Source organism: Kogia breviceps, chromosome 6 (assembly GCF_026419965.1).
Source record: "Kogia breviceps isolate mKogBre1 chromosome 6, mKogBre1 haplotype 1, whole genome shotgun sequence".
In the NCBI taxonomy this organism is placed as follows: Eukaryota; Metazoa; Chordata; class Mammalia; order Artiodactyla; family Physeteridae; genus Kogia; species Kogia breviceps.
Window position 1 is genome coordinate 10333257 of NC_081315.1, and position 24134 is coordinate 10357390.

Consider the following 24134-nt stretch of genomic DNA (forward strand, 5'->3'; position numbering starts at 1 on the left):
CAAAGAATACTAGAAAGCAGAACATAATTATCACTCATTTAGGAATGTAATGGATTTTAGGGTGTCAATCAAAGATACCACTGTAGGCCACACTTTTAGCTACCCAGTATACAAACACACCTTCTTCCCGTGACCCTGCTTATCTGAAATATATTTATACCATCTCCAAAATGAGACAACATAAAGACTCAGAGAGTTCCTAAGGCAAATTCAAGTTCAGGGTCTCTGTGTTAAGTTTAGACCTTTCCATCAAGTTAGAATGTAACTACTTATAGTCCAGTGAAAGAGTTTTTCACCTACTGCCTAAGGCCAGGGACTTCTGATGATGGAGAATAGAAAAGACTACGACCATAAAAACTACTTCAACAAACAGGGGAATACAAAACACCGTGGTATTCCTGGAAAATAATAACGAACAGTGGTTATTCTCAGTTTTGGTAGTTGACTAAATTCCTTGTTTTGCCAATGCGATAGCTCCTCGTCAGGGGATGCGGGGGTGGTGGCTGTGTTGGTGGCGCACGTCCTTGCTCATATCTACCATGGACACTTGGGGGACGGGCACACAGAAGAATGCCTTACCCTGGGGCTGCACAGTTTTAACAGCTCCCTTCCTGTTGAGCGGGTGTGGTGAGCTGAAAATGGGTCTGATTATAAGAATGCACTCTTGGTAAGGCTTAGAGTCACTTTGGTAATGCAATTTCCCTAATAATGTTGGATTCTAACTCATTTTCATTCAGTTGCATAGCTGGTAACCTAGCCAGAGAGCTGGCTCAGTAAGTTATTTCCCTGGGAAATCCAGTCGCAGCCGTGTACGTACATCAGTCTCATCCATCCTCTCCCTCAAACCCCAAATCATCATTCTTTAATGGCCTCCATCATGAGGAAAATTAGAAGAATAGCCTGATGTGGGAACGCACACATATGACTTGTCCTATCCGTCTACATTTTAAAGATGAGATTGTCCCCTGTACTAGGTGAATAATGTTTAACTGGAGGTGTTTGCTGGAAGTCTGGAATTATAGGATTTCCTTTTGCTCTGATCAAATCTTCTGTCCGGTCTCCATTCTCACCGTCTCTGTGTGCATTACCTACAGCTTGGAGTACAAAGTATGGCTCTTCCAACCCCCCCAAGGTTCCACATTATTAACTCTAAATCAATCAACATTATAGCCCACAGACATGAACAGCCTCTTTAAGCAGAATTGTATTTTATTCCTTCTCTGCTTTCTAATACATCAACTTTAGCCCAAGCATGACTCTTTCTTGAAGGACTTAACTGAGAGTTGCGAGAATTAGCCAAAACATCAGTGTTCTGGAAACTTCCTTTCAGTTTGCAAAATGAGCAACCATTTAGCCAAGTGCTTCCAAACCACACAAGAAGGGTCAGTAACCGTGCGGCTTTGAAGAATGGAGTGGATCGTGCTCTCCCTTGCTTTATCTCCTCTTTTCCAACAGTTCAACATTTTAGTGTCTGTTACTTGTGACAACTCATCCCTGGTGACAGATTCGGTATCAGGATGCCTCTGGCAGCAAGGAACTGAAAGTATCAGTTAAAGAAAAGAAATTATGCACGCAACTGGAGTGAGGCTCCTATGTGCCTTATAACAGGGTTTGACTCTACTGTGATTTTCTTGGCCATTGTGTGTCTCTGGGGCTGGTAGCAAAATAGCTTCAGCTCTTTCAGACAAGATACTGACAAGACTAGAAGAGAAAGCAGTAATTTCTTCCCAGGTCTTAGATCTGAGTAGATTTTTCACAGAAGTGCTTCAAAATTCTTCTCCTAATGTCTAATGTAAAATTCTTGAGAACGTGTATTTCATAATCTACAGGTTGCCACCAATGAGAAGCGATTACTTCATGCTGCAAGGAAATATCTTTCTGGGAATCTGGAAAGCAAGGGACAGAAATATTTTTTAGGGACTCCTGGGCCCTCACGCTGATCTACTTCCCAGACCATCCCCGGCCTCATTCATCTTTGTTAAGATGGCCTTATTGATGCTGAGTTTTGTTCAGAAACCAAGAAAGCTTGAGCTTCATAAACATTTCTTGACACATAAGAGCGTAGATCGTTAGTGTACATTTTTCTGAGATGGTACTGTAACCCGAAATATAAAAGGACAGAGGTATGGTAAACATTAGTCTGTGTTCTCACCTCTGTCCAGAGACTACGTGCAGGCCATGTGTTAAGGATGTGTGTCCTCTTTAGGGGACCAAAGGCCAGAGACCATCACTCAAGACACACGCATCTGTACCCACTCCCAGTAGCCTTTCATAGCCCTGTATCTTCTGCATCCTTTGCTAAATGATTCTCATTCTTAAAGTGTGTGTGTGTGCGTGCGTGCATGTGTGTATGGTCTTCTTACAAATCCACAAACCACCCAAAACACTGTACACTAAACGTCTGTGACACAATTTAATAATATATACTATCTAACATTACAAGGATCCTTTAAAAAAGTTTTCTACCTAGAAAACTTAGATGACTGTCACAGTATTATACACTTGTCATACCATTAAAAAGAAGTACCCTAATAAACATACACTAAACTAAAAATGTTAAATAAGTTTTAGCCTCTCAAAAGAGGTTACTGCCTACTAAATTTTTGTGCATCTCCATGCTGCTTAATGTTTAATGGTGGCATTTATATGTCTCCTGTGAGCCTGTTCAACATTTGAATTATTATACACTGAGACAGAGAAAACATATGACAAAGCTATTTAACTGATGCATCTATGGAACTTTTAAACACATTGAATGAATTATCTGCTTTGGGCAGTCAGATATTTATAAAATTACCATTTGATAGATCGGTTGTGCTTTCAGATTCTGAGGAGCCTCAAGACAGATAAATAAATATGCAATGTTATTTTTTTACTCAAATATGTGTCTGAAAATATTTTCATATTGCCATGCGAGAGAGCTACTAAAATTATTTTAGAAGCTAGCTAGCTTACATGTATCCGGGCTCAGAAAAATAAAGAAAACCTGAATAGTATTGTTTGAGTTAAAACAATCTTAATCACACCACGTGTACTCTGGTAACTTCACACATCTGCCTAACCATTTAGAGATGGCGGCTCTTCTTAAAGTGTGCTTACTTCTCTTTTCAAGGTTGTATGATATTTTGATCTTTGGAAATGCTGAAGATAGAGGAGTTCAAACTTGAAGACATTTTCTCTCAGTCTCTTAGTATTCAGATTAATGCAGGGAACACTGAATTCGATCTGGAGAAGGGGAAGCGAGATCCATGATGCCCTCTGGAGATGCCTGAACAAATTACTTTACTTGGCATTCTGGATGGGCATAGGCATTCAATAAGTCAGAGTTTAAGTCCTGAAAGTAAACAATGATAGGTCAAACTGCTGGAAGCACTCCATATGTAAAAAACAATCTTTTACTTTACCCAACATATCTGGCTATGATGTATTATTTGGTAGTTTAAAAAGAGAAGATTGGTTTTTAAATCATTTATTAACATAGGTAAAATTGAACTACGATTCCTAACATTTCATTTAAATATTATCCTCTACACACTACCTGTTTTATGCCAAGGACTGGCTTTGGTGCTGGGACGTCAAAAATAATTAATCATGCTGCCCAGATTCAAGGAGTGCCGTAGGTTGGACACTCCAATAAGTAGAGCCTGAGCTTAAGGTTCAGGTATTAGTGATTAATATCAAGGAAGTGCTCCCAGGGGAAAGCAGTCAGGGAGTGGAGAAAACAGGAACCAGAGTCCAAAGATCAAGGAAATGGAGAAATTGCAGTTGACTTTCAAGACTCAGACTGATCCTGTGGGAAGCTCTGGATGTTAAATTACACCTCAGAGTTTGTCCCGCCTGCAGACAAAGGAGTAGGGCTTTCATACTCCTGTTGGCCAGGACAGGAGGCAGTGGGGTTACCAGCATTTGGTAGTGCTGAGAGCTCCCAGGTACATCCAGCAGGTCCTATAGGAGAGGAGACTCCGGCGCGCTGAGCAGTCCTCTGAAGGATGCAGACACAAACCTTTCAAAGCAAAGCACGCTTGGCAGGTAGGTGCAGAGCTGGCCCAAGGGATGGAAAACAATATGTGTGGGACACTAGCAGTGATTGCTACCAGCAGTTCATGTTCTCAGCGAGGTTCTAAGCCTTAAAAATATTCGTGTGATAAATATAATAATATATTGACATTCAAAGCAAGTACATACTCGGGAAAAAGATGAACCCTCTGGGTGGTACAGATGAGGGTTAAGGAATGCTTGAGTAGAAAGGTGAAGAGAACAGCTAAATGCTCATCCGCTTGCCACTATAAGCTAAGTGTTAAAAGTGTGAGTCTGGTTTGATTGTCAACGCTTCTTTAGGGGAAAATTAATAATATTTCACTCACCCCTTAGAGGAAGATGTCTTTAATCAGTTTACTGTGTCCTCTTCTCAAATCCCAGTGGTCCCACTGAATGAACTAATTATGTTCCTTTAAAACCTATTAAAAATTTCCTCTTAGAGAAACCTGTTGTCCTTTATGTCAAATGTCCCTAGAGTTATGGAAGTTCAGTTTGGTTTTCTGCTTCTGGGCTAATTTCCTCTTCTTTTTTCCAAAAATAGCTTTTTTCTGCCCTGTCAGTGAGACCATATTCTTTCCTCATGCATGAGCTGTACTCCCTTGAACATTTCATCCTCCTCCTGCATCCAGAAACCAACTCATTGCCTCCTTAGCTTTCTTCTGACCCTCTCTAAGCTAAAAAAAAAAAAAAAAAAGTTTAATTCCTTGAGATCATCATTTAGGATTGGAATTCCAGCTTCCTGACAAAATGATATCACATAGACAGTGATCTCAGAATACGAAGTTACACGCTTTCATCTGGACCTTCCTGTTTTCTATTTCAAGGAGTCTGAGTCAAACTCTGAAGTCAGACATACAATCCCAGTCCTGTTGGTTACTTGAGTAACTTTTAACAATATACTTAACCTCTCAAAGTCTCAATATACTTAACAATATACTTAACCTCTCAAAGTCTCTATTTTCTAGATGGAAAATAGAAGTAATAATCTTCCATATCTCATATGATTGCCTTGAGTGTTAATTATATGCTCAGTGCAGTGCCTGAAATATGGTAGATCCTTAGTAGATGATAGCAGCTTTTAATGATATACAATAGAAGCCTTACTTCTAGACTATCAGTTCTCTTAATAAATTTACTATTAAATCTTTATTGTATAATTTATATATGCCTACATTAAACTCCTAAGTTTTGCTCCAAGATATGACTCTCAGTCTTTTATAGGTACATATGCCTCCTCCAATGTAAATAATCTTGGTTATCTTATTTCTAAATCCATCACAGGTTAGACCAGTATTTCACAGATCATGTTCCAAAGAACTCTTATATTAAGTGAGATGTTAACTGGTGTTCTGGGAGAATACAGCACAAAATAACTTAATAAAAGCATTTTTTTAAATTTAGGGATTAATTATCCTTTTACAATTTATTTTCAAATATATATGAAAAATACCAAACACATTTATAGGGCTCTTGTGATCATGAAAAATCTCATTTAAGAAAATATTTTTCATTTGCAAACTCCATCATGAAGTTGAAAGCTAAAGTCCACGGAACATTAAACAGTCATGATTCATTTTTTCTTTGATTCATAGCTTTGCTAACCACCTGTCCAATAGCTTGTCTGATGTTATGTGCCTTAACTTATAATTTTATATGTCTTGTTATGTTACTAAATGTTTTTTTAAATATGATAATCGAATGCTGATCATTTGTAACCTCAAATACATTTTGAGCATCTACTATAATCCCAGTGCACATTTTATTTCATGACTTCCTCATTGCGTTCTATTTATGCATTACAGTATGAAAAATGTTACATGGTCAAATAAGTTTTGAAAGCCCTCAATTAAAAGTAACAGATTAGGAGGGGGATTTGCTAGAGGCCTAATGATGGCAGTAGCGTGAAGGGACACTTGACAGAATGGCAGTAACTCAAGCTCCAGTCCCAGGATAAGAAAGCACAGGAGAGTAATCGATGTTTCTAATGAGATTCCTAATCATAAATTAGAATGAACTGTGGTTCAGTGTACTCAGGTTAATAAGGCAGGGGTAGATGTAATATATTTTACAATAATGTATTTAACATACATTTTTTAAAGAAATTTTGAAATTGAAATGAGAACTTCAGTTATCCCAAAAAATGTAAAATAACCTCATTCCATAATGATGTTGGTTAAATAACTTGTTAATTTTGAAATATGAATTCTACTTTATCAGTGACCATTACTCATTTAACTATTTCAGTTAGCTAGCATAATAAGGATAGTGCAGTGCCTTGAACACATTACATTAGCTAAGCTAAGCTCTGCAATAGGTATGGCCAGTCTTTAACATTGTTAATCGTAATTACAAAATCATTTTAGTTCATTTTAGCCCTTTATCACCAAACAACATACAGCAGTATCAAATACAACATTATCAAATTAAGCTTAAAGTTAAATGATGTGTTTGATTTTGTTCATTTCTCATTCAAATGTAATAGATGACCTATTGACTCTCAAAGTTATTTCTACTTGTCTTATTTTAAATGCATATTCTGTATTCTTTATAAATATGTCTTTTTATTTGTGGAAGGAAATTAAAGAAACCTAATACTATCCTAGAAAGGTGGGCACAGTTTTATAATGTCAGACTCAGGGTTAAAGCTCAGTAGAGTGGGACTTCTAGGGATGAGGTTAATGATGAGGTTGTGTTCATTGAATATTATTCTGCTTCACAGTGGCCTGAGTCTTCAAATTCTCTCTTAAAAGAGAGCTACCATTTGTTAGTAACTAAATGCCAGTTACTGATCTAAGCTTAGAGCTTTATGTGTGTAAACATATTTAATCTTCACAAAAATCTCATGAGATAAAAACTATAAGAACAAATATTAAGATACTATCTCGATTTTAGAGATGTGAAAAATGTTTTACAGTTACGGTTTAAAATAATTTCTTACCCCAAATTCATATGTTCCCATTTACTCTTTCCCTGCTACAAATTAAAGCTGGATTTTCTGGATTATGAAGAAAGGGAAGTAATTGGAAACTCAATTTATATTTCGTTCAGGGAAGGAAATTTGCTAACAGGATGGGATCTGTCAAGAGAAAACTTCATTGATGTGATAAGAAGATTGTGAACTAATGATAAAATCAGGGATGGGGGTGGATACACTTGATGACTTGGAAAGGTATCTTATTGATAGTTAACTGTTCAGTTGACTATCAGGTGTAAGGCTTGGTTCTTGTCATATTTTGCAGCTAACTTTTGTGTAACCTCTGGAAAACTCTCCAGGTTGCAGTTTCTTATAAAATAAGGTATGAGTCTAAATTATTTCTAAATTGTCTAATTTTTGTGATACTCCAAAGTTATGCTGCCAGAGATACACCAAAGCCAATTCATTCCCTAAGTGTCTAATACATGTCTTGTACAATAGTAACTAATATGACAGGAAGAAGGAAGGAAGGAAGGAAGGAAGGAAGGAAGGGAGGGAGGGAGGGAGGGAGGGAGGGAAAAAGGAAGAAAAGTGGGAGGGGAGGGGAGGGGAGGAGACGGAAGGGAGGAAGGGAAATTCCTTTCAGTTCATAATTTAGTTGTCAGAAAAAAGGCACGTACATGTCAAAAATTCTGTAAACAATCCTTTTATGACAATGAAAGTGTCATAGCAATTTAGAAATCCATGTTTGCACTAATAGTCTTAACCAGGACACATGAACTGAAGGAGAGTGATGACTCTTGTGGTAGGTGAAGAACACTGGACTAGTAGTCAGAAAATTTCATACAAATCCCAATTTTTGCAAGATTGTTCTTATTAAGTGGAAATCGTAATAATTATTGAGCATCTATCATGAATTAGGTATTTCAATGACTACTTCATATATGTTAATAATCCTCAGTTTTATTGAACCAAAGTTGGAGCCTTCAAATTTTAGTGATTAAAAGCACAACATTTCTTTTTCTGGTAGAAAAAATTCTGTTTGTGTTATGAGCTTTTTCATGAGTCCTTACATTCAGGAAGTTGTAGAAATTGAGTGAGCGGTCATGTCATGTTGGCTGGGCAGCTAATTTACTTAGTCTGCAGTATGATAGTAACTTTCCCTGCTTAATTGAGAGAAAAGGTTCCTAGAAAGTAGGAAAGAAAATTTCAGTATAGTTCTTAAGTGTTCATCGTACCAGCTTTTAGTGCCAGTGGAAGGTTTTGTGCCGTAGACAAACCTAGTGGTTCGAAATGTTCTATTCTTTGGGGGCATGGAAAATGGCTTCATGTGTGTTTGGTTTGTTTTCTGAAGAAAATTTCCAGAGCTGGGATTAACTCAAAACCTTTTTTGAATCTTACAAAGAGTAAGGGCGCTTATTAAATGTGGCAACCTCTGCCAAATATTCCCTTCAGTATAAAAAGCTCCATTAAGCCAGGATATTGAGCACTCTCTCACTGTATGATGTATATGTGAGTGTATGTGTGTGTGTTGCTGTGTGAGTTTAATTTATGAAGCCAATTTCAACACTGCATTCTTTAAAAGCTACAATCCTAAATTTTATAGAGAAGAAAAGGTGTTTGGAAATCATTTACTGCACCACCAAATCTGAACGCCAGTGAGCTACAATTCACCAATATACTGTATTCCTTACGAATGTTGCCTTCTTTTGTTTTCAGAGGACATGTAAGGAGGAGGCCACAACTGGCAAGAATGTTTTTTTGCCTTTTTTTTTTTTTTTTTTGCTAATCCAGAATTTTTTGATCCCTGTATATTTTGCAACCAGTAGGGAACCGAAAGATGTATAATTGAAAAATAAATTAAAATGTTAAATTTGAGGACACGGTGCTTTGAATAAAAGCCTCAGATAATGTGAACTGGATAAGTTCATCTATTATAAATAAAGATGTAGCATAAATGAGAAATTTCGTGTCTTGTGAGGCTGAAGAAGTTTTAAAATGCATCTAATACAATGAAATATTATAAGGAATTAATTTATAAACCAAATCATTGATCTGTAGAAATTCGGTGATAACATCTCACTTCTTTTGCACATTTTCAAAGATAATATATTGTGTGAGAGCCCTAGAACTCCAAGCTGAAATGGATCTTAAAATGCTCTTTATTAGTTTACTCTTTGGGTAGATATTATTTCTTGAAGTATCGTAGAATGTTAGACCCAGAAAGGAGTAAGGGATGGAACTAAACATTTACAGAAGAGGGAAGTGTAAAAGCAAAGCAGTCGTGATTGTCTAGGCTCATGTGAGACTTGTCTGTACTCACATGACATTAAGTAGCTCATTTAGGTGAATCTCAACAGTTTATGAACTTGCAGAGGAAAAATAAATACTCTTCACATTAGTACATTTTGTTTTACTTACTAATATTATTAAACCAAATATTTATATCTTGATACACTGGCAGTGACATAATTTTTCAAGAAATTTTCTTTCTATTACTGTATAAAATTTTCATATTACCTTATTGAGTGCAAACCCTGTTGGTATTAAATCAGTGTAGTCAGATTAAAATTACTTAGAACAGTAATTGGACAAAAGATATAGGTAGGGACTTCCCTGGTGGCGCAGTGGTTAAGCATCCGCCTGCCAGTGCAGGGGACACGGGTTTGAGGCCTGGTCCGGGAAGATCCCACATGCCATGGAGCAACTAAGCCCATGCGCCACAACTACTAAGCCTGCGCTCTAGAGCCTGTGAGCCACAACTATGAGCCCGTGTGCCACATCTACTGAATCCCACGTGCCTAGAGCCCGTGCTCCACGACAAGAGAAGCCACCACAATGAGAAGCCCATGCACTGCAACGAAGAGTAGCGCCCGCTCACCACAACTAGAAAAAGCCCGCACCCAGCAACGAAAACCCAACGCAGCCAGAAAATAAAGAAATTTGTTTAAAAAAAAAAGTGAAAGAAAGCAGAACATTAAAAAAAAAAAAAAACTCATTGATTCCTTTCCCCAAATATAAAACTTATATCCAACTATCAATTTTAATTTATAGGCAGTGACCATTAGAGTTGGATTAGCATCCTGCTGATTTTTTAAATTTTGTTTTAATTGAAAATAAAGTATGTGTCTAATCAGGGTGAATAATGTGCACCTGTGTTTTGTGGCTGAATTTATTTACATTTACATTAACTGATTAGCTTGTGCCAACCAGTTCCACATTCAACAATTATTCATAAAAATGCCTCATTGTTTTTGTTGTATATTTATCCCATTGGATAAGATGGGCATTCTAATATGCTGGGTATTTAACTATAGTTAAAATTAATTGAGAAACTGCTAATTTTTTTAAAGCTATGAACAGAAAGCTACTTAAGTCTTATTAAGCAGAACTTACAAAACAGGAGCTTTCAAAAGTAGTTTATATACCTGGTTTTGTTTTTAACCTAATTATCTACATTTATAGAGATAAACAATGTAATAAACTATATAATAAATCCTAATTGAATAATTCTGGTAGTTTCTGTGATATAAGGATGAAGATCATATGAGCCTGTCTTGCAGTTGGCTCCCAGTTGTAGCAGACAGGCACAATATCGCATGATAACAGCTAAAGCCTAGCGCTTATTTAGCACTTTACGTGTGCCTGCTCTGTTTTTAGTAGTTTTATCTCATTTTCTCTTCCCAACAGCCCTTAAGAGTGGGTTCTATTACCATCTCCATTTTACAAGCGAGAAAAATGCTGCCCAGAAGGGATGAGTAACTGGGTAAGGTAACACAGTTAATAACTTCCGGTGCTGAAGTTGAAACCAGGCAGCCTCAGCCTCACTCAAGAAGCGAAGGTGTGTACATCGGCTATTGTTGCAGCAGAGGTGATGCTGAATTACAGCTCAGGAAATGAGTTCAAATGTGCTAGGTGAGAGCTGCACAGTGATGGGAAAGGACATTTTTAGTGTGGAGAGTCAGGAACTGAAACAGTTAAAGAGCTCTCTGGGAGAACAGAAGAGATTTAGTGAGGGCAAGGGGCTGTGAGAGCAATGGGTGTATGTGGGGACTATAGCAGGTTTTTACTACCACAGCAGAGTCTGCAGAACATCTGAGAAAGAACCCTTGGACACATGTTGAATATACAGTTTCCCAGACCATGTCGTAGAATCTCCGCAGTGAGGCCAAAACGAGCATCTTAATAGAGCGCGTCGGGTGATTAACTGCTCTGTATCAGAATTTTCAAGATTCTCTGCAAAACTGTAAAGTTGAAGATGACAAGTGTCTGGAGGTGAAGCCAGTGAGGTAGATAAGGACCAGATCATAGACCTTTTAAATTGTCCGCTTTCTGATTAGATTATTTCACAAAAATAATAAACAACATTTCAAAATAACTAAGTTAACATAGGTTAAAAACACAGGTTAAAAGCAGTTCAACAAACAAAAATGAAACAAAATTTGTTCTTTCATATCCTTACTTCACTTATCCTCTAAAGCACTCCATAATAAAGTACTGAATCTTACCTATTCTTTTATCGAGACACTACATTCCATACCCCTACCCCCAAGAAGCCGATTTATTTGCTTCTTGAACAAATCTTTATGAAACCTTTCAAAAGATATGACCAAGTTCAGCGTTCATTGATCTCTTCATTCATTTAATCTAATGATTCTCAATATTGGTGGCAAACAAGGATGACCTGAGCAGCTTTTTATAAATGAGTATAAAAGGAGAAAATTCATTTATGTATATATATATTTTTAATTAATTTATTTATTTTTTCCGGTATTTACTATGTGAAAACCTTTTCCCCCTGTACTCTGAGGAATACGTGTGTAAGATAAGTATACTACCCACAGGGACCTTGAAATCTAGACAGGAAATAAGATATATATCCCCCAAACTATAATAAGTTAGAATGTTCTGAGAGCCCCAAAGAGGTGCAGAGAGTGTGCTACAAGAGTTCAGAGAATCGCAATATCGCTTACTCTTGAAGGCATTAGAGATGTTTTCTTGGAGGAGTGGGCATTTAAGCTTAGTTGTAAATGAGAATGAGATTTTGATAATAGGGTTACTGGAGAAGGGCGTTTCCAAATGTTTAGGCAGAGAGATCATAATGACTGAAAGCAAGTTAAGTGTCAGGATGGGTGGGATTGTTGGAAAAACGTTGTCTCGGGAGTTGGACTCAGGTAAGTAAGGGTGAGGGAATTAAAACAAATCAAAAAATTTGTTCTCATTTTGAGGGGTGCCTGAATCCCAGTCTAAAGAGTGTGGAATTCATTCATGGCCGAAGTGAAATGTTGAAATCTTGCAGCAGAGAAGGAGCATGAAGAAGCGTTTCAGAAAGATCAATCTGATGTTAGGGTGTGGGAAGAATTGGCTAGGGGAGAGACCGAGTTAGGGGGATGTCTTAATATACAATAGTACAGACGAGGATTATAATATTTTAAATCAGGTTTTCATTCCAATATAGAGATGAAAACATGGGAAATGATAGCGTGCAAAACAAGCCCTATTCAGAAGTTGACCTTCCCCATGTATGCTGTGATTGTTTACTTCTAGAAAGTGAAGAAATTAAAAAACAAAAAAAGTAAAGCTTCACCTGGTCCCTGTCAATGTCTCGTATAACGAATTGTATTGCAGTATATACGTCTGCGTGTTGAAAGCGTCCAGTTCTGTGCAGGTCAGTGGTTAACAGTCAGCTCTCCAAAGAAAAATGCCTTAATTTGTAACATTTGCCAATTTCTGTGGTGTAAAATCATCCTTCCCTGTGGCCAATTTCAAATTATCAATGTGAATGAACTGTCATGTAAATGAACATGAATTGGGGAAGTGATGGGAGGAAAACTTCTCCTCTACCAATTTAGAACTGACTGATTGGGGCCCCTCTAATGAACTGATAATGGACAGATTAGCAGGAGGAAAGTTTATTATGCAGATGGGGCTACTCAGTGAGTCACTGAATAGCCAGACAGACGGAAAGGCTTCTATACCAGCACAACACAAAAGGGGGCCGGTTTAGGGCTTCAGTGGGAAAGTAGGGAAGGTTCTATGGGGCTTTTTGAGGCCAATGGACAGCTGGCTTCACTTGTCTGGTGCTGAGGGTCAGTCTTTTCCTAAATAGGAAACTCCCTAGGAGAAGGATCAATGGAAGCCGTACTTTCCAGAGGCTGCGCTTAGGTTAGGGTAATGTTGCTTTCTGTGACTGCCGATTGTTCAGAAGTTTTCAGTTTAAAATATTTTTATACCACTTTGTGGGCTGTTAATACTTTTAGGAAGAGATGAAGATAATTCTAGGGAGCCCTGGTGAGGTGACTCCTGCACACCGTCACATGCATCCCACCTCAAAATTGTCTTTTCCGTGGGGGGTGAATTAAATTATTTAAAAAGAAACAAAGAAAAGAACAAACGTGAAAACCAAAAGTTTCCCTTAACAGTTGGGATCTGTGCATAGTAGTGGAGCTGACACCCTCAGTGATTAGGGTTTAGCTATTAGGAACGGACAGATTTGGGTGAACACTACAAGGTTTCTTGATAATTTGAGGGAGTTTAGAAAAAGAAGTGTGGAAAAAGAGGTAAACTGCATGTGACCCTCATAAAGATTACAGTATATAATACAGCAGAAATTTGCTAAACAAAGTCTTCTAGTAGAGAATCCTTTGGTCATGGAAATTATCCATCTCTGAGTTATGTCTTAAAGGGTCAGATGTCCTTATGTCTATGAGTTCATGTAATTTACTTGTTCAGAAGGTGTTTATTGAGCATCTATTATGTGCCAGATGACAAGAAACTTAATGCATTAAATAATAACTGTGGAACTGGCCAGTTGGCTGCCACTGTGGTGTGAGAAAAAAAAAAAAAAAAAGAAAGAAAAATTTGCTAAACAAAATTGACAATGGGTATAAAGTTGAAGTAATTTTTTTTTTTTTTTTTTTTTTTTTTTTTTTTTGCGGTACGCGGGCCTCTCACTGCTGTGGCCTCTCCCGTTGTGCAGCACAGGCCAGGACACACAGGCTTAGCGGCCATGGTGCACGGGCCCATCCGCTCTGCGGCATGTGGGATCTTCTTTTTTCTCTATGCCTATTGAAGGTACAATAAATTTAGAACTCAAACTTCTCAAGTAGGAGTAAAAATCAGTACATTAGCCTTGGGGGAAATTTTGATAATATATGTGAAATAAGCCAATTATGTGCATATTAACTGAGACTTTATAATTCTATAAATTTATTAAAAGAAATAGTCACAGATCTGTTTTACGACTCTCATCACAGCATTAATTGTAAAGAAAAAATGAAAATGCAAAAATGTCAAAAATTATGACAAATGAATAAAGTTATATGATGGTATTTTCACTCATCATAAAGTACATTGAAGAAAAATGTTTGATGTGAGAAAAATCCTGAGCATGTCGTTTGGGGCAAAATTTAGAATAGATAATATACATTAATTCCAGTCAATTACATGTCACAGAAAAAGACTGAAATAAAGTACGTACATGTTTAATCAGTGATTATCTTAGATAGTTGGATTTTTATTTGTTTGTTTGCTTCCCTATCTACTTACTTATGAATCCTTTTTCTAGTTTGTACTTTTCACACTTGCTTATCTCCTCTAACAAATTTAAGATAATTGGAGGCAAGGACTTTTTATTAAACATACATCGCAAATCTGGTTTGTGATAGATTCTCAATACTGCTTGTTAAATGTTGTAAATGAAATAAGACCATAATTTCAGTTTGTGGCAGCAGCAGAACATACCGAGAGTGTTCAAGAAAATAAGCAGATAGAGGGATGATGGAGATTCAAGTCATAAAGAGGTCTAGCAACAGTTGGTTTGGATTCAGCCTTAGAGATTAGGCATCAGGGACAGAATTTCTTTCCTTGGGAGAAACAGTAGGTAAAAACAGGAACTCAGCCTTACAATATCTGTACAATAACTTGGGGAAATTATATAGGAACTTTGAGGTTCAAATATCATGCACTTCCAGAATTGGGATATATGAGTTGAAACTGCAATTTCCTAAAACTGAAGCAAAAAAATAGGCTGGTTTAAAAAAATATATTGTTAGTCAGATTAGCTATTTCTATCTTAAATTATGTTGCAGTGTGTCTGGCATGAAGTCATAGTGCTTTCAGTAGTTGATTTTTCAATTATTTTAAATGAATAGGAGGATATGAATTTTGTCACCATGGTGAAGCTCTAGCACTGCTCAAAGGATAAAGTGCTTGGATTGTAAATGATTTGTGTTTCCTTGTACATATACCATAGCTTGATATAAAGCATACTCTGAGAGAATCTAATTACTACTTTTTTCTAACTTTATACTAAACAACGAATCTTGCACTCTGTAATGTGGTTTCTGAATGGTTCTCTTCACCAAAAGGAAAGAACTCAAATAGTTTGCCGCCCTGAGTTCTTATCAAGTTTAGTTTTCATTATTAGTTAAGATGTTGGCCAATATCTGATTCAGTACAGTCTCTCATTCATTTAATTATGCTGAATCATCCCCACAAAACCTGCTTGTCCCTATTTGAGTTGATATAATTTAATTTCTGAAATTTCCAAACTGAGTACCAAGTCCTAATTTCTCCTGTGGGAATGAGCTAGTTTATATCTCTGTTATAGCCTAATAATTTAGGTTACTTTGGGTTTTGGTCACAACCTTGATTTAGCTTTGGTTTAGTGACAAAACAATGAGGTAATGAGATTAGTAATTGGGATTGATCACATCAGAGTAAAAAAGCTAACTCAACACTGAACCAGGCATTTATTGGGATATTGTTTCTCTCAGCTGTCTTTGATTATTGATATCAGGCAGGAAGAGATTCTGAAAATCTCTGTGATTTTAAGAAGGTGAACTTCAACCAGAGTTTTTGTTTACCTTATGCATCTGTACTAAAGGCCTTTTGAGGTCGAGAATACATGGTGAGACAGTGGGAATTATTCACTTTTAAGCCTCTTGTGGGTATGTAAACTGATAGAATCTCCATGCAGGACAATGTGGCAGCATAATTCAAAATTACAACTGAATATCTCTTTTAGCTCAGTCATTCGGCATCCCCAAAATTATCTTATAGGTACATATGCATATAAGGTAAGGTTACTCATTTCAGCTCTGTTTGTAATAACAAAAGAGTGGGAATGCAGCACTGGTTAACTTTATTATCATATAGCCATAAAGTGAAATACGATGTGGCCATATAAAAGAATGAGGGATCTCATTACATACAAATACATGGTAATTTGAAAAGGCAAGTTGAAGAACAGTATTATAACATGTTATCCTATATGTATAGAGAAAAAAAATGACCCTCTGTGTGTGTGTGGATAGGTAGATATAGATATATAGATGTGTCTGTTTCTATTATATACATATACATTTATAGAAGGTTGTGCAATAAATTGGTAAGATCAGTGGACTCTGGATGGCTGAAGACTAGGAGTGGAAGAGAAGTCTTTTCCCGGAAAACAATGTTACACCTTTTGAATTTTGGACTATGAGAATGTGTTATCTAGTCAAAAGTAAATTTGTGTATAATATATATAATATATATTTTACATACATATATAATATACATTATATATACATAATAAAAAGAGAATACGTAAGTACATTCTTTTTTTAAAAATTTATTTTATTTGGTTGCACCGGCTCTTAGTTGCAGCAGGCGGGCTCCTTTGTTGCAGCTCGCCAGCTCCTTAGTTGCAGCACATGGGCTCCATAGTTGTGGCCGGCGGGCTCCTTTAGTTGCAGCTCACGGGCTCCTTAGTTGTGGCTTGCAGGCTCCTTAGTTGTGGCATGCAAACTCTTAGTTGTGGCATGCACATGAAGCGCCAAATTCAAAAAATATGTGAGTCTCCCAAAGTTTAGAAAGTAATTTAATAAATTATTTTACTACCACATAAATATTGCTAAATTCTCAGTCTGAGTTAGAATAATATCCTGGCTGTTTACTTCTGTCAGCCAATTCAAATTTTAGATTCTACAACTTGCAACTTCCCAACCAGAGAGCTTATTCCTATATCAGAAAGGATGCTTAAATCTTAGGCATACTGTTTTTTGAAAATCATTTGTTCATGTAGAGCTGAGTTATCAATATGTCAAATACGTCCTTAGGACTCAGTTTCTTTCTCTCCATTTCTTGTATTGGCTCTGCATTTGACTTGTTTCTAGGGATGTTCCATCTACTTGGTGGCCTCTGTCAGTTTAAATAGAAATGCATTCTTGACCTTAGCAGCACTGGCTGAATGAAAGTATCTCTTTTTCAAATTTCCAACACAGTTCTCAGATTTGACCTTCACTTAAATAATTTGGATTTTTTGCTCTTTGTATCCAATAAGAATGGTTGTAGTGCTGACCCAGTAACCTCAAAATAAGCATGGACATATAACCAAGGACTACCTTTTATTGAATGGCTGAATAAATAAATGAATTTTCATAGAAAATTGGCATGTCTAATAAAAGGAAAATATTTTCAAGAAAAGTGGCCCATTAAAACTACAGAAATCTAAATTATCCTATGTACTTTATCAGTAATAACACCACTGATTATTAAAACAGCAAAATACTATAACATGTGGTATACATTTTTTACTTAATTTTAGAACTACAAGAATATGTGCTCAAATTAGAGTTAACACATTTAGGTGACCATTTAATGTTATAAGACCTAAAGAATTACTTTATATCATACTTTTTACCCTAATAGCTTAAAAATTAAAATATTTCACTTTCAGTCAAATATGTTTATGTACTTAATAGATTTGAGCCAAATTGATCATGTTTCACTTCAAGAAACCCCTATAAATAAATTTTGATTCCATAGGACAGATCCATTAATTATGCTTTTAGGGGAGGTATAGTTAATGAATTTGCACTGTAGAATGATGGCATTCTTGCAAAACAATTTAACATCAGCTTTTCGATGAGATCTTCATAGAAGATTAAAGATTATTTGGTGGAGGAGTTATGCATCTCAATAAAACGGTCTGTTGCAATTTATTTTTATGAAAGTTGGAACAGCCCTGATGAAAGCTTAGAATATGAGTATAATGACAGTTATGTATTATAATCTTGAAAAGCCTGGTTGGATTGCTAATGAAGAATATTTTTAAATAAACTTTTTATTTAAAAATAGTTTCAGAGGGGTGGGATAGGGAGGGTGGGAGGGAGAAGCAAGAGGGAGAAGATATGGGGATATATGTATATGTATAGCTGATTCTCTTTGTTACATAGCAGAAACTAACTGTAAAGCATTTATACTCCAATAAAGATGTTAAAAAAAAAAAAGAAAAGCTGCAGAGATGGTACAGAGAACTCTCATATACCTACCCTTCATCCAGTTTCCTGTATTGTCACCATCCTCCCTCACAACTTAGAACCAATATTTATACATTACTATTAACTAAACTCAGTGATTTATTCAGATGTCACCAGTTTTCCTTAATGGGACTTTTTGCTATTTGAGGATTTTATCCAAGATGCCACATTACATTTAGTCATCGTGCCTCCGTAGCAGCATAATCTGTAACAGTTCTCAGTCTTTTCTTGTCCTTGATGACCTTTACTTTGGTCAGATTTCTGCACATGTCTCTCAATTTGAGTTTGTCCAGTGTTTTTCTCATGATTAGACTGATGTCATTGGTTTTGGGGAGGAAGATCACAGAGGTAAAGTACTCCTCTCATCACGTTGTATCATGCTATCTATAGGCTCTCTATAGGATGTTAAGCTCGATCACTTGGTTGAGGTAGTGTTTGCCGTGTTTCTCCACTGTAAAGTTACCTTTCCCCCTTTTCATACTCTACTCTTTTTGGAAGGAAGCCACTAAGCACAGCCTGCGGCTGAGGGTGTGACGTTAAGTTCCATCTCTTGAAGAGGGAGAGTATCTACATAAATTATTTGGAATATCTCTGTATGAGAGATTAGTCTGTTCTCCCCAATTCTTCATTTATTCAGTCACTTATTTATTTATGTATGAATTCATGATTTTTGTTTTATGCTTTGATTATACTCCACTACTATGTTATTTATTTTCTTGCTCAGATTGTTTCAGCTTTGGCAATTGGGAGCTGTCTAACGTTGGCTCTTTTGTCTCTTTGGCACACCCCTTCCTTTTATTTTTTGAGCACTTTTGAGCACTTTCTTACTTTCTGGCAAAAGCTATTCATTCCTTGCCTCATCCCAGGAATCACCTATTTCCTCCAAGGAGCCCTGGTTCCTTTATCAGAAGAAATCAAGACCCAGGCACTGGGCATTAATATAGAATAGTTTAGGGCTTCCCTGGTGGCGCAGTGGTTGAGAATCCGCCTGCCGATGCAGGGCACGCGGGTTCGTGCCCCGGTCCGGGAAGATCCCACGAGCCGCGGAGCGACTGGGCCCGTGAGCCATGGCCACTGGGCCCGTGAGCCATGGCCACTGAGCCCGCGCGTCTGGAACCTGTGCTCCGCAAAGGGAGAGGCCACAACAGTGAGAGGTCCGCGTACCGCAAAAAAAAAAAAAAAAAAAAAAAAAAAAAAAAAAAAAAAATATATATATATATATATATATATATATATAGAATAGTTTATTTAATAAAATTAACACATTTTTCCCCAGAATCAGAGGGAAAATACAATATGGCTTACATAAGAAAAATAGTTTTAATACTTGTAAAATTCTCTCATTTTCATGGGCAAAAAGTAACTCCCTAATTTATGAATTAATGAAAAATATTTTAGAACTGAATTTTAATTCTTTTCTTTTTCAGCATACATGTGTTTATGAGACAGCAATTTTAAAAAGACAACACAAGGGCTGCATGGATCCTAGACAGATACGTAAATAAACTCACTCACTCCAGATATGATAAGAACAAGCCTGAAATTCTTGATAGCAGGGGTTAGAATGGAAATAAACTGAATGGTAGCAATGCGAGCAGGCAGGGCTGCATTCAACATTCTCTCCTAAAAGGCTAGAGGAGGGAAGAAAAAGCACAATTCTGACAGTTCTGTTCCCATTTCAGCACCTCAGAACTTCATCCAAAGCAGGGACAGCTAATCCAGAAACCCTCTGCTCATTAGCGTTGAAGAGTGTTTCAGGAACGACAAGGGTTCCGCCTCTGGGGGCACGGGCAGGCGGGGCAGAAGCCTGCTCTCACAAGGAGGCTGCTGTACGAAGGAGGGGGTCAGGGAGGCGGCCGAGTCAGCACGCGAGAGGCCTCTGAGATTCTGGCTTCCAGGTCGGTGGTTCTGCTGGGGATCTGAGCGGGGGGACCCGGCCCCTCTCCTCTGGGTTCTGTTGGTTAAAATGCAACAGCATGGGGCTTCCCTGGTGGCGCAGTGGTTGAGAGTCCGCCTGCCGAGGCAGGGGACACGGGTTCGTGCCCCGGTCCGGGAGGATCCCACGTGCCGCGGAGCGGCTGGGCCCGTGAGCCGTGGCCGCTGCGCCTGCGCGTCCGGAGCCTGTGCTCCGCAACGGGAGAGGCCACGGCGGTGAGAGGCCCGCGTACCGCAAAAAAAAAAAAAAAAAAAAAAATGCAACAGCATGCATTCACAGCACTTCGGTCATCTGAAAAACAAAACCTCCCCCAGCTCTCCCCTGCCCAGCTGTAGGAAAGAAGAAACTCATTAAGCATTTGTTTCTAGGTCTCTGCAGTGCTATTGAAGTTCAGTCAAATGGAAAACCCAACAGCCAGCACCCAGTTGTTAGGATGATCTCAGGAGACCCTGAACTGGGTATTGCAAGTTGACCTAAACTGAAAGGAGCTGGACTTGAGCTGCTGGCGCAACCTCTCCACACCAACAGTCGCTGCTTTGTTCTACCTGGAGTGGTCCCATGCCACCCCCTTGCTGAGAGCGCTGAGCAGCAGCAGGGTGGTGGTTTTTTGGGGAGCTACTGGTTTTGCCATTTGCTTCCAGAGTCACATAGACGATAACAAATTTTACATTAAACACTGTTTAGTCCTGGGTTGGGTGAAAGCCCGTGGAGGAGGGGCCAAGTTCCTTAGGACTCTTCCCTCCCTGGCATGGTGTCATAGATGGCCTTCAGCTTTCTCCTCTTCCATCGACTGACTTGCTGTCTCTTTTTCATTGGAAACCCCTCCTAAAGTCTTCTTGCCCATTGCTTTACTGGCCTCTTTGCATCCTGCTCTGCAAACGTCTTGAACATGTTGGCCTATATCCTGCGGTCCCGCCGATTGAGCTCCTTAGCCTTTCTCTGGCACGTGGAGACCTGCAGTCTCGCGGCCTTATTCTGGGGGTTTACTTCCAGCACTTTCTCAAAGTCTCCCTTGGCTGACTCAAACTCATTCATGAGCAGCTGGGCTTCACCCCTCTTGTACAAGCCCTTCTCATTGGGACTGTCCAGGCCAAGGGCCTTGGCGCAGCATTCACAGCTTTGGTGTATTCTCTAAGCTTCAGGTAGCACATGGCCAGGTTCAGGAAAGCAGTGAGCAGAAATGATTCAGAAGCTTTCGATTCCTTTTCTGACAAGCCATATTCCATCTCTAACCGGGACACCATCTTCCCGTACTGGATCCCCGCCTGCGTGTACTTGCCTGCCTTGAAGCACACAGTTCCCTTCTCTTTGACAATGGCTGCCTGCTCCAATTTTTCTTTGGTATATCCATCTCCCAGGATTCTTTGGCCTTTCCGAAGCTCTTAAATGTAACTTCATATATAAGCTCAACATGAGGTTCAATGCCAAATTTAGGCCTCCCCGCCTCTCCAAAACCATATCGTGGTCCAAGATACAAAATACATTGTTCCTCACGCTGCATTTTCTCCAGGGCTTTGTCAGTTCCGATTGGAATGTCGTGGTCTTCTCTTGCGCCAACTACGAACCCCACGTCTCTGCAATCAAACATCCTCCCACCACAACGGCCTTCCAGGTGGATTTCTACTGTCACTCCTTCGTTTGGGTTTGAATACCCTTCTCCTTTCCGTTTGATTCTTCGGATAATACCTCCATCTTCAAATAAATCCTCTCCTTTGAAATCAAGAAGCTGAATCTCAAAAAAGAGAGTTGCATTCGAGGGAATTTGGGGGAGACTGCCAGCCGAGCCATATGCATATTCTGGTTTGCACAGTAAATGACAGATCTCTCCTTTCTTCATGGTAGCCACCCCAATGTCCCATGCCTTGATAACTTGGCCTTTGCCAAGACTAAAGACAAACGGTTCGTTTCGATCATGACTGGAGTCAAACTTCTTTCCATTTGACAATTTTCCTTTGTAATGGACATAAACTTTGTCTCCAGTCATCGGGGTTTCCTCACTATTCCCCACTCTTTGGACAATCTTTAATCCTCCTCTATCTTTTTTGGAGGCAATAGCCTCTCCCTGTTCAGCAACAGCTGCTGCAGGGCTTTCTCCATTGTTCTTGGCAGCTTCATCAGTAGTCATCGTCTTTTATAAGTAAACAACCATAAAATGCACGGATCTTAAGTATTCAGCTGGGTAAATGTGAACAGATATATACACCAACAGTTGGTGAATCGGGAAGTTCCTCGTACTGGGCTTTCAGCTGTTCTGTCGCCGCGGTTGTTGTCTGCTCTGTCCCTCTCCGCGTAACCCGTGAGCCGCTGGCCCCTCAGCCCGCCCAGCAGGCCCCCCACGCACCGGACGCCACCACCCGAGAGCTGAATTTTCATTTTAATTTTTATGTTATTATACAAATGGCTGATTGTAAATTTTATACACAAGGCATCGACAGTATCAAGTGATAGATCAAATGAGAGTTCTTTGTTTTTCTAGGTAAAAAGAAAGAACAGAATAGTATGTTTCTCAAAGCTATTACAATGAGTTCATATTTGCATTTATCAATAATAGATGTAATAGTAGAAGCTAAGAGAAGATGTAACATTCAACTTTCAACATTCTTTTCTCATTTAGTAAGTATTTTGTGTCTCTTATTCTTTAATTTCCCTGTTTCTTTGGTGACAGTATATTGAGTGCCAGAGCTCTCAAATGTATACTTTGGCCATGGACAGTTGAGCAGTGACAGTTTTGAGTGTGATTACACTTTCTAACCAAACATTTTAAGCATTATTTATAATAATAGATACTATGCCATTTTCCCAAATTGTGGCCTAAAATTTAACCTGGGAAAATTGTTAAGAATGTAACAAAAATATTTCCTTCCATACACGTTATTTATTGGGAAAAGACCACCTATTGTGATTCACTGGTACTTACTGTTCACTTTCCTGAATTTTTTTTAAACAAGCTCAACTTTGTTTGTTTTTTCTCAGCAATAACTTGTAGTAATTCTGACATCAGTGTTGATAAAGTACTAGGTTGGTAGTCAGAGTTGGTACCGGGATACTTGAGACTGAGGATTTCACTGCGGTCATTTATCTGCCATTTCCAGCCTCTTGACAAGTTGCCCCTAATTATTCTTACATTTTTTTATGAGCCATCTCCCGGGAGCCGAGAAAAGGTCGATTCAGCTTCCTGCCATTGTTTTCCTCTAGTCTGGTGTCATTTTCATTTACATTTGTTAGTACTTATTCTTCACCGACATTGTGTGGCAGCTCTTAGTATGCCAAAGAGGCATGGTGTTGGCAAAACCTCTCTATGTGCTTAAATAATTTCTATTCCATTGAGAAATTTAAGAAAGAGGGGAATATTCCTATCTTGTTTTTTAGAATTTTATTTTAAAAATCTCGTTTTATTTCCACTTGTGCCCTCTTTTTCCTCAGAGTCAAAGATGAGTCAACAGCAGGAGATGATAGATACACTGCTCTTCTTGGCATTACTCTTCTCCTTCGCACTTAAAGCTTATATCTCTCCTGCTGTCCATCTGTCCAGGAAGTTCCATAATCACCCACTCTGAAGAGAGTCTTCTATGTTAGTTTTAACTTGTCAATACTTTAGCAAAGACTTTCTCCCCTTCCACAGCACACACACAAGCAGATAATATATTTCAGTGTTTAGGTGTGTTGTAATTAAAGTACGGTTAAGGCACTAGTAACTGTTAGATTCCCATCTAAGGTGTGAGACTGGCTCAAGTGTCTGAGGTTACTTGATAAAATACAAACTAATCTCTGTGAAAATCTGTGTACTAGAATGTGTACAGTACAAATATTAAGTTAATATTAAGTTTCATTAAACACCAAGTAATTGCAAAAATATTTTCAAAGAATAGAATCCTAACTCTGTTGTGTTTTGGGCCATCATACGTTGAACTGAAAGGATGCTAGAAGAAAACATACATGA

General features: G+C 38.3%; 1 protein-coding gene and 1 pseudogene across 13 annotated transcripts in view; one reads left to right on the plus strand and one right to left on the minus strand.

Annotated features, from left to right (window-relative positions):
• The window catches only part of CCSER1 (coiled-coil serine rich protein 1), a 1267249-nt gene that overhangs the window by 491553 nt on the left and 751562 nt on the right, over positions 1 to 24134 (plus strand). The gene's annotated exons all lie outside the window — the stretch shown is intronic.
• Positions 20949 to 22319, minus strand: LOC131758827 (peptidyl-prolyl cis-trans isomerase FKBP5 pseudogene; annotated as a pseudogene).